Below are 12,416 nucleotides of genomic sequence, written 5' to 3'. Positions count from 1 at the left end.
ACCCCTGCAAACACACACAGAGCATCTGGAGAATCTGAATTCTTTTTCCCTAGTCTTGTCTCCATCTCCCATGGCCTCATTCCCTAGGCAGAACCGCTTGACTTTCAACAGAAAAGCCAAGTGGAAGAAGAAGCATGGCAGGAGAGGGGAGAATAAGTGAGGCTTAAAAACACAGAGGCTTGATCCTGTACACACACACGCACACACACACACACACACACGTACACACACATGCACATGCACATGTGCTCCCTCATCTCTCTGGTATCATTTTATTTGGCTCTACCTCTGCCCCGCCCTTTTCCAGCCAAGCCAGCTTCCTTGCTGTTCTGTGTACACTTTCCTGCCTGAGAGCCCTGCCACTCACTTTTCCTCTGTCTGAGATGTTCTTCCCCAAGTAGCCACATGGCTTACGTTTTTACTTCCTTCATGTCATTGCTCATGTATCATCTTATATTCGAGGCCTTCCCTGACTTCTTTACAGCACTTATCAACACCTGACACACATTATGTAATATACGTAAATAAATCAGTTTATATAAATAAATGAATACACATGTATTATATATGTACCTAATACAAATATACATACAGACAGACACAAATATTTATATTTGTTTATTATTTCAATTGTAAGCTCAGTAAGGGCAGGCCCTTTTTTTGTTTACTGCTGTAGTCCCATCAACTGGAAAAGTGCATAGCCCATTATAAATAATCTCTGCAGAGTGAATGAGCAGGGGAAGAAGAGTGAGACTCCAGAGAACAGGCTCTCCCTGTTTATCAATCAAGGTGGATTAGGTACAACTGAGTGTCAACTCATGGAGAGAATAAAAGAAATATTTTGTATCATCCTTCAAACTCTACACATATCTCTGTGTATATGCTTGCTCATTCAATAAACTTTTTTTTCCCTCTGGTAATAAACTGTACTTATATACTCTTTCAAAATCTAAGGACATAGCTGTGGTTATAAAATCACTTCAAAGAAACTCTCACCAGTACAGTCCCTGTGACTTTGAAAACATTCTAGGTCAACAGAGTTGTAATTACTGTATTGACATTTTTGCATGTATCTTACCCATTGTTCATTTTTATTAGGGAAAAATACATCCATAAAACAGGACTTCTATTTTCACAAGCATTTACTTTTATTGTTTGTTGTCCCAGAGTCAGAGCCCTTAAGATCATGTCCTTAGTAATTAATCATCACACAGAAAAAATAGTTGTCCCTCCCTTGAGAAGTTACTAAGTAGTAGGAGACTCTGACTTTGAAAGGCTTCCAATGTATAAATAGATCTGGAAAAGAGCCAGAGCACACAAACATGGGATAGAAGCTAAATCTCTTTCTCCAAACTCTGAAAGAACAAAATGTAGAGAGTAACTGGCCTCCACAGATTGCCAGATGGATTAGTTAATGTTTGCAAAGAATTTAAAAAATGAAAGCCACCAGAGAAAAGCTAAATCTTTCTATTAATCCAGAAGAAATGCTTTCCTGATTTTTTTCGTGCTACATTAAAGAGTCTTTGAAAGAAATTCCACTCACACACAAAGGCGAATGATCGTTCAAGGAGGAAGTTTTCACTCATCCATCACATTATTAAAAATGCTCTGGGAAGAAACAAGGCTTGCCTGTGTGGAGTCTACTGCCATCGTGAAGTTCATACTTAACACCCCTGACCAACACCACAATCTGTAGGGGCCCAGCACTCTCCTTAATTAGTTAGGAGGGAGTCAAGGAAAACCCTTACTGACATACCAGTCCAGTGCTCCATTACATTTGCTCCCACATCCATTATAGTATGGCAACATGTCAAACCATGGGTTAAGGCCAGATCTTAATAATTCGTATTCATCCCCAACATTTTATGATGCTATTGAGTTTGATTATTTTATAGGTCATACAAGGTTCAGTTTAAAAAAAAAACGGATTTTGGTGACTAAAATCCAGTTGAACAGAACGTACCAGTAGCTATTAGTCTGGAACGCCCTTCCCAGCTCCTTCCACCTTATCTCCACCCTTTCCTCCTATTCCTCCAAGGCTGGAAAAGGAAAATCATCAACAATGATCAGGTTGCGGGTCCAGGAGCAGGATTATTCATTCCCCTTACTCTCAAGCCTTAAGGGATAAATGGGCTGAAAGAAGTGAAAGTGAGCATATTTCAGGGGAGCTTCTCCATTCTTTCCCCTACAAATGTTATTTGTAAAAAGTTAAAAGTAAAGATAGTACAGTGTATGCTGAAAGCTTGACTGCTGCTTTTTCCCTTTTGGGCTTGGGCCTCGGTGGTCCTTGCATCCTCTGATAGTAAGGCTTGCTTTTGTACAGTGTCCTGGCCGATGCTATGTGCCTACCAACTTAGTGAATACTCTTGTGGTGACCAGACTTTACAGGAAGATGGCACAGCTTTGTCACCCTCAACCTGCCTCTTAAAAAGGTATTTTAAAAGTTACATTCTCCTCCTCTCGAAATAATGAATCTAGGGCAATGATCAACAATGGCTGCTAAAATACTAGGTTGAAGGCTGATAAAGGTGGATCAAGCTGACAACACCAGAACCAATTTTAGCGCCACACAGCAGAAAACCAGACATTCTCCTGATGGTACAATAAACCAGCTATGAAGTACTCATGCTAAAAGAATAAAATAAAATAAAATAAAATAAATAAATCAGAGGCTGATCCGATCAAGCCTCTAGGTCTAGTCCCTTGCAGTTTATAGCAAACACAGGAAACAAAAATACAAGTCAACTGATAACCCAGAGATAACAATCAGCAAAATCCAGGATGTGGGAAACTATAGATTAAATGACCCAGTTACATCAATGAACACAATGCAAAGAAAAATAAGAGGAAGAGGAACAATAGATTTAAAATGAATTAAAAGACTTCTCAAGCATGTTAAATGTGTTGATTTTGTTTAGATCCTGATTTGAACAAAACAACTGTTAAAAAAACATTTACAAGATAATTATTAGAGGAATTTAAACATTGATTGGGTGTATGGTGATGTTAAAAAGTCATTAATTTGTTTTGGAGTATAATTGCTTTACAATGGTGTGTTAGCTTCTGCTTTATAACAAAGTCAATCAGCTATACATATACATATATCCCCATATCCCCTCCCTCTTGCGCCTCCCTCCCACCCTCCCTATCCCACCCCTCTATGTGGACACAAAGCACTGAGCTGATCTCCCTGTGCTATGCGGCTGCTTCCCACTAGCTATCTGTTTCACATTTGATAGTGTATATATGTCCATGTCACTCTCTCACTTCGGCCCAGCTTACCCTTCCCCCTCCCCGTGTCCTCAAGTCCCTTCTCTACATCTGCGTCTTTATTCCTGTCTTGCCCCTAGTTTCTTCAGAACCATTTTTTTAAAAAAAGTCATTAATTTTTAAAGTAATAATTGTATTTAGGTTATACTTTTTAAGAGTTCTTGTCTTTTATAAAGTCATAATAACATGTATACTTATAAGATGATATGTTGTCTGGGATTTGCTGTAAAATAACCCTGTGGGAGTGAGGTGGGATGGTGGAAATATAGATGAAACAAGGCTGGACACATATTGATGATTGGTGAAGCTGGGTGCTGGTTACACGGGGTTCATTATACTGTTCTCTCTACCTCTGTACAGATTGGATATTTTCTATAAGAAACACTTTAAAAAAAATTAGGGGCATGGGAAACAGAATTGCAATAGAAACATTTTCTTATTTTATATCTAGCTTCAGCTTGAACTATGGAATATTTGCAGCTGTATGCAACATTACTCATTTGATTTTAAGCTCTCTTTTTCGCCTTGCCATATGTGTTGTCTTCAGTTTCTTTTTACATTCTAAATTTTCACTGTCTTATTAAAAAACAGCAAATAGAAAGAATAATATTTTTTAAAAAGTTATAATCTCAATGAAATTTTTTAGATAGGTATTTAAAATATCTTCATTGTGAGTTTTCAAAAAGCAGATTCTGAAACCCAAATAAAATAGGTTAAAAAAAAAAGAAAGGAAATAAAAATAGAACTAAAGAGGACTTTTTTAATACTGTAGAGTCATGGTTATTTACCCCAAATGGTAGCCCCTTTTAAAATACATTCATCCTAAATGGAAACTGGTAGGTACCCCATAACTTGTAGTTCATTTGAATTCAGATCAGTATTGCTAATAAATTGTTTAAATACTACTTGAAAAGCTGGCATAGCATTGAAATATTTTTTATGCATAAAGGAAGCCATTTGGAATCACTCCAAAAATAATTACATTTGGCAGGGAGGTGCTAGTGGAACCAGCTGTAATCATTGACTAAAATATTTATTTTTAACTAATTGACTTGTGTAGTACTTTCCAAACAATCATTGATTAATTGTTGATAATTAATTCTGATAAAATTTCAGAAGCTCAGTAATCTGTTGAAAATTTCTTCCCTGCCAGGTGTCTCTCTCTCTCTCTGTTTAAAAGCAACAGCTGAACAAATTATTCACAAATTTTCTACTATGGATTCTGCTAATGGGAAGAAGTGGCTTGCTAACAAAATGGAATATATAGCACTGGACCCCAGAAATTCAACTTAAGCAATTTTGTCATGTATTTTCATTGTTTAGCCTAACAAGATTAAAGAGGCTTCCTAACAGAAAAAGGAGGGGGAAGATAAGCCCATGGAAGAATTCCCATTCATCATCTGGCACTTAATGAAATTGTGAGGCTCTATAAATTCAAACCATAATTTTCATCAAGAGAATTAAAAATAATTCAGAATTCTTTATGTGCCAAAAGATACTCATAGCTCTGCTTTTCACCTGAGGAATAACAGAAAGCTAATGTACTTCCTTGTCCTAGAAATAGGCCTGTGATAGTACATATGAAAATGAATACTCTGCAAACAGAAAGATCAGTAGCACTTGCTTGTTTTGTATGAGACCGTGACTGCTCAGAGCCAAAGGATTTTTATGCTTCTTTCACTTACAAAACTGTTTCCTTCTATAGAGATATGGTAGGTTGGGTCTGTTCTATAACTTGCACCCTTCTTGGGAAAGGTCATGTAACACTGAGTGGGTTTGCACCCCTTTCACCTAATTCCACTGCTGCCTTCCCAGTCACCAGCGTATCACAAATCATACCATGTCTACTGACTATCACTTTCTTATTCAATCCTGCTTTTGGAAGAAAGACAAATGTACCAATAGCACATTGTAGATCTGGAAATTGTCTTCTGATAATCTCAACTAACATGCTAGAGTTCAAATGGAATATTAAACTCAAGTCACTTTGGAGACACTGTAAAGATCATCCAACCTCCTTCCTCAGTGGGCAGACAAGCCAAACAAAAGTGGTGAATGACATCATCAGAGCTTATGCATACAGAAAGGAAACATATACCCAGGACAGCTACATAATATGCAGTGCAAAATAAAAATGTGGGCATCTGTGTTCACAATGCAGGAAAAGTGCAGTTCAAAGTATTAACATGTAAAGGTGTTTTCTTTAAAAAAATTTTATTAGTGATAAAATGTAGTATGGGTAATTGTGGAACAAAAGTAACAAAATAACCAGAATATTATTTTTGGTGTTATTCTATTCAAACAAAAAATAGTAATACTTTATTAATGTGAAATCTTGATCGACTATAACAGTTTTCTTATGGCTTGAATTTCTGCAAATTCATTTATTAGGATATTATACTTTTAATAACTTTATTTTCTAAAACTTAGATGTAATTGACTAGAATATTTTATTTTATTTATATTTGGCTATGTTGGGTCTTCGTTGCTGTGTGTGGGCTTTCTCTAGTTGCGGTCAGCGGGGGCTACTCCTAGTTGCAGTGCGCATGCTTCTCATTATGGTGGCTTTTCTTGTTGCAGAGCACCGGCTCTAGGTGTGCAGGCTTCAGTAGTTGTGGCACGCAGGATCAGTAGTTGTGGCACATGGCCTTAGTTGCTTTGTGGCATGTGGGATCTTCCCCGACCAAGGCTTGAACCTGTGTCCCCTGCTTTGGCAGGCGGATTCTTAACCACTGCACCACTGGGGAAGTCCCTGACTAGAATATTATATTAGTTTCAGATTTACAAGATGATGATTCAATATTTGTATATTTTGAAAAATGATCACCACAATAAGTCTAGTTAACTTGCATCATCATACATAGTTACAATTATTTTCTTGTGATGAAAACAGCTTCATTTTGAATTGATACAATTGAAAGTAGTGTCAGACACTCTTGGAAAATTCAAGATCACAATTAATTTTTAAAATTAAAGTATAATTGACCTACAAAATTATATTAGTTTCAGGTGTACAACATAGTGATTCATTATTTCTGTAGATTATGCACCATACAAAATTATTACAATATTATTGATTACATCCCTGGTGCTGTACATTATATCCCTGTGACTTATTTATTTATTATTTTTTTCCCATTAAGCTTTCACCCCCAGTCTTGTTGAGATATAGTTTACATACAGTACTGTATAAGTTTAAGGTGTACAGCATAATGATTTGACTTAAATGCATCATGAAATGATTACCACAAGTTTAGTGAACATCCATCATCTCATATAGATATAAAATTAAATAAATAGAAAAAAATTGTTTCCTTTGTGATGAGAACTCTTAGAATTTACTCTCTTAACACCTGTCACATGTAACACACAGCAGTGTTAATTACATTTATCATGTTGTATGTCTCATTCTAGTACTTATTTTGTTTGTACATTTTGACTCTCTTTCTCCAATTCCCCACCACCCCCAACCTCTGATAACCACAGATACGATCTCTTTTTCTATGAGTTTTTGTTTGTTTTTTCACTCTGACTTTTTTTTTACATCTTTATTGGAGTATAAATGCTTTACAATGTGATGTTAGTTTCTGCTGTATAACAAAGTGAATCAGCTATATGTATACATATATCTCCATATCCCCTCCCTCTTGAGCCTCCCTCCCACCCTCTCAACCTCCCTATTCCAACCCTCTAGGTTGTCACAAAGCATAGAGTTGATCTCTTTGGGCTATGCAGCAGCTTCCCACTAACCATCCATTTTACATTTGGTAGTGTATATATGTCAGTGCTACTCGCTCACTTCGTCCCAGCTTCCCCTTTCCCCCCATGCCCTCAAGTCTGTTCTCTACGTCTGCATCTTTATTCCTGCCCTGCCACTAGATTCATCAGTACCACTTTTAAAAATTCCACATAAATGCGCTAGCATACAGTATTTGTTTTTCTCTTTCTGACTTACTTCACTCTGTATGAGAGATTCTAGGTCCATCTACCTCACTACAAATAACTCAGTTTCGTTCCTTTTTATGGTTGAGTAATATTCCACTGTATATATGTGCCACATCTTCTTTATCCATTCATCTATTGATGGACATTTAGGTTGCTTCCATGTCCTGGCTATTGTAAATAGTGCTGCAATGAACATTGTGATAATGTATATTTCTGAATTATGGTTTTCTTGTATACTGGGTATATGCCCAGTAGTGGGATTGCTGAGTCATATGGTTGTTCTATTTTCTATTTAAGGAAACTCCATACTCTTCTCCATAGTGGCTGTATCACTTTACATTTCCACCAACAGTGCAGGAGGGTTCCCTTTTCTCCATACCCTCTCCAGCATTTATTTTCTCCCATTCTGAGGATTGTCTTTTCATCTTGTTTATGGTTTCCTTTGCTGTGCAAAAGCTTTTAAGTTTCATTAGGTTCCATTTGTTTATTTTTGTTTTTATTTCCCTTACTCTAGGAGGTGGGTCAAAAATGATCTTGCTGTGATTTATGTCATAGAGTGTTCTGCCTATGTTTTTCTCTAAGAGTTTTATAATGTCTGGCCTTACATTTAGGTCTTTAATCCATTTTGAGTTTACTTTTGTGTGTGGTGTTAGGGTGTGTTCTAATTTCATTCTTTTATATGTATCTATCCATTTTTCCCAGCACCACTTACTGAAGAGGATGTCTTTTCTCCGTTGTATATTCTTGCCTCCTTTGTCAAAGATATGGTGATCATATGTGTATGGGTTTATCTCTGGGCTTTCTAACCTGTTCCATTGATCTATATTTCTGTTTTTGTGTCAGTACCATGCTGTCTTGATTACTGTAGCTTTGTAGTATAGTTTGAAGTCAGGGAGCCTGATTTCTCCAGCTCCATTTTTGTTTCTCAAGTTTGCTTTGGCTATTCGGGGTCTTTTGTGTTTCCATACAAATTGTAAAATTTCTTGTTCTAGTTCTGTGAAAAATGCCATTGGTAATTTGATAGGGATTGCATTGAACTTGTAGATTGCTTTGGGTAGTATAGTCATTTTCACAATATTGATTCTTCCAATCCAGGAGCGTGGTATATCTCTCCATCTGTTTATGTTATCTTTGATTTCTTTCATCATTGTTTTATAGTTTTCTGAGTACAGGTCTTTTGCCTCCTGTACCTCCAAGGCAGGTTTATTCCTAGGAATTTTACTCTTTTTGTTGCGAAGGAAAACGGGATTGTTTCCTTAATTTCTCTTTCTGATCTTTCATTGTTAGTGTATAGGAATGCAAGAGATTTCTGTGCATTAATTTTGTACACTGCAAACTTACCAAATTCATTGATTAGTTCTGGTGGCATCTTTAGGATTTTCTATGTATAGTATCATGTCATTGGCAGTGACAGTTTTACTTCTTTTCCAATTTCTATTCTTTATTTCTTTTTCTTCTCTGATTGCTGTGGTTAGGACTTCCAATATTATGTTGAATAATAGTGGCAAGAATCGACATCCTTGTCTTCTTCCTGGTCTTAGAAGAGATGCTTTCAGTTTTTCACCATTGAGAATGATGTTTGCTGTGGGTTTGTTGTATATGGCTTTTATTATGTTGATGTAGGTTCCCTCTATGCCCACTTTCTGGAGACTTTTTATCATAAATGGGTGTTGAATTTTGTTAAAAGCTTTTTCTGCATCTATTGAGACGATCATATGGTTTTTATTCATTAATTTGTTAATATGGTGTATCACATTGATTGTTTTGCATGTATTGAAGAATCCTTGCATTCCTGGGGTAAATCCCACTTGATCATGGTTTATAATCCTTTTAATGTGTTGTTGGATTCTGTTTGCTGGTATTTTGTTGAGGCTTTTTGCGTCTATGCTCATCAGTGATTTTTTTGCGATATCTTTGTCTGATTTTGGTATCAGGGTGATGGTGGCCTCATAAAATGATTTTGGGAGTGTTCCTCCCTTTGCAATTTTTTGGAAGAGTTTGAGAAGGATAGGTGTTAACTCTTCTCTAAATGTTTTATAGAATTCACCTGTGAAGCCATCTGGTCCTGGACTTTTGTTTGTTGGAAGAGTTTAAATTACATTTTCAATTTCATTACCTCTGATTGGCCTGTTTACATCTTCTACTTCTTCCTCTTTCAATCTTGGAAGGTCGTACTTTTCCAAGAATTTGTCTATTTCTCCTTGGTGGTCTATTTTATTGGCATATAGTTGCTTGTAGTAGTCTCTTGTGATCGTTTGTATTTATGCAGTGTCAGTTGTGATTTCTCCATTTTCATTTCTAATTTTATTGATTTGTGTCCTCTTCCTTTATTTCCTTGATGAGTCTGGCTAATGGTTTATCTTTTTTTTTTTATCTTCTCAAAGAACCAGCTTTTAGTTTTATTGATCTTTGCTATCGTTTCTTTCATTTCTTTTTCATTTATTTCTGATCTGATCTTTATGATTTTTTTCCTTCTGCTAACTTTGGGTTTTCTTTGTTTTTCTTTATGTAGTTGTTTTAGGGGTAAATTTAGATTGTTTATTTGAGATTTTTCTTGTTTCTTGAGGTGAGCTTGAATTGCTATGAATTTCCCTCTTAGAACTGCTTTTGCTGCATCCCATAGGTATTGGATCATCATGTTTTTGCTGTCATTTGTTTTTGGGTATTTTTAAATTTCTTGATTTCTTCAGTGATCTTTTGGTTATTTAGGAGTGCAATATTTAGCCTCCATGTGTTTGTATTTTTTACAGTTTTTTTTTTCCCTGTAATTGATATCTAGTCTCATAGTGTTGTGGTCAGAAAGGATGCTTTGTTTTTTTTTTTTTGCGGTACGTGGGCCTCTCACTGTTGTGGCCCCTCCCGTTGTGGAGCACAGGCTCCGGATGCGCAGCCTCAGCGGCCATGGCTCACAGGCCCAGCCGCTCCGCGGTATGTGGGATCTTCCCGGACCAGGGCGCGAATCCGTGTCCCCTGCATCGGCAGGCGGACTCTCAACAACTTGGCCACCAGGGAAGCCCAGAAAAGATGCTTGATATGATTTCAGTTTACTTAAATTTTCCGAGGCTTGATTTGTGACCCAAGATGTGATCTATTCTGGAGAACATTCCATGTGCACTTGAGAAGAAAGTGTATTCTTCTGCTTTCAGGTGGAATGTCCTAAAAATATCAATTAAGTCCATCTGGTCTTTTGTGTCATTTAAAGCTTGTGTTTCCTTATTTATTTTCTGTCTGTCTCAAACCTCACCACCAACCCCCAAAGCTGGAATTCTACATAAACTATTCCTTGAAAAAAAGCTTATTGTAGATCGTACTAACCTTGCAGTATTATGTCAGTATTAAAAATGAATTATTTAAAAACATTTTACTACACAAACTACACATGAACTTATATACACACTTTTCTAAAATTTAGTGTCTATCTATAAATATTCATATATATACATGCTATGTATTATTGTGCATTCATTTATTTGTCCATACGACCAGTTAAAGCCCGTATTAAATTTTATTAATTTTACATAGGACATAATATTCATGCTCTTACATATTATATATCATCATATTAATTTACTTCCATTAGATATTATGCCCGGTCCATTAGGTCACGAGCTTAACCACCATGCCGCGTGAAACCAGCAACCCGCTTGGCAGAGATCCCTCTTCTCGCACCGGGCCCATGAACCGTGGGGGTAGCTAACGGTGATCTTTATAAGACATCTGGTTCTTACTTCAGGACCATTTTAACTTAAAATCGCCCACTCGTTCCCCTTAAATAAGACATCTCGATGGGTTAATTACTAATCAGCCCATGCTCACACATAACTGAGATTTCATACATTTGGTATTTTTTCTTTTTGGGGGGGGGCCTGCATCGACTCAGCTATGGCCTAGTCGGCCCTAACACTTGCAAGGCAAATTGTAGCTGGGCCCGTGTGTATTTTTGATTGGACTAGCACAACCAACATGTGCAATTAAATTAATGGTTACAGGACATAGTACTCCACTATTCCCCCCGGACTCAAAAAACTGTATCCCATAGGGGTCCAAAACCCCCTTACCCCCTACAAAACCAACGATCTGCTTTAATATTCACCACCCCCCTAGACAGCTTCGTCCCTAGATTTACGGGTACTTTTTTTGGTAAATCAATACTAAATCCGACACAAGCCCCAAAATGAAATTATACGACAGATTTTATACTCCACGAGTCAATGTAGCTTAAACTTTTAAAAGCAAGACACTGAAAATGTCTAAATGGGCTAAACTAGCCCCATTAACACAAAGGTTTGGTCCCAGCCTTTCCATTAGTTCCTAACAGACTTACACATGCAAGCATCCGCATCCCGGTGAGAATGCCCCCAAAGATCACGAGGATCAAAAGGAGCGGGCATCAAGCACACTACATCAGTAGCTCACAACGCCTTGCTTAGCCACACCCCCACGGGATACAGCAGTGATAAAAATTAAGCTATAAACGAAAGTTTGACTAAGTCATGTTAATTAGGGTTGGTAAACTTCGTGCCAGCCACCGCGGTCATACGATTAACCCGAATTAATGGACACACGGCGTAAAGAGTGTAAAGAAACTAAATAAAATAAAGCCAAATACTAATTAAGCCGTAGAAAGCCATAATTAAAATTAAGCTAAACCACGAAAGTGACTTTATCACAATCCGATTACACGACAACTAAGACCCAAACTGGGATTAGATACCCCACTATGCTTAGTCGTAAACCAAAGTAGTCCTGAAACAAGACTATTCGCCAGAGTACTACCGGCAACAGCCCAAAACTCAAAGGACTTGGCGGTGCTTCATATCCTTCTAGAGGAGCCTGTTCTATAAACGATAAACCCCGATCAACCTCACCAACCCTTGCTACTTCAGTCTATATACCGCCATCTTCAGCAAACCCTAATGAAGGCACAAAAGTAAGCACAATTATCGCACATAAAAACGTTAGGTCAAGGTGTAACTCATGAGTTGGGAAGTAATGGGCTACATTTTCTACAACAAGAACACCACTTATAGTCCACACGAAAGTTTTTATGAAACCTAGAAACCAAAGGAGGATTTAGCAGTAAATTAAGATTAGAGCGCTTAATTGAATTAGGCCATGAAGCACGCACACACCACCCATCACCCTCCTCAAGTATCAAGCAAGGCCCTAGCTCACTAACAAATGCCAAGCAACTCCACAAG

Source organism: Lipotes vexillifer, unplaced genomic scaffold, assembly GCF_000442215.2.
Source record: "Lipotes vexillifer unplaced genomic scaffold, Lipotes_vexillifer_v1.1 scaffold1, whole genome shotgun sequence".
NCBI classification, from domain to species: Eukaryota; Metazoa; Chordata; class Mammalia; order Artiodactyla; family Lipotidae; genus Lipotes; species Lipotes vexillifer.
The sequence above is the reverse complement of the archived record's forward strand: the minus strand, read 5'-3'. Positions refer to the sequence as shown.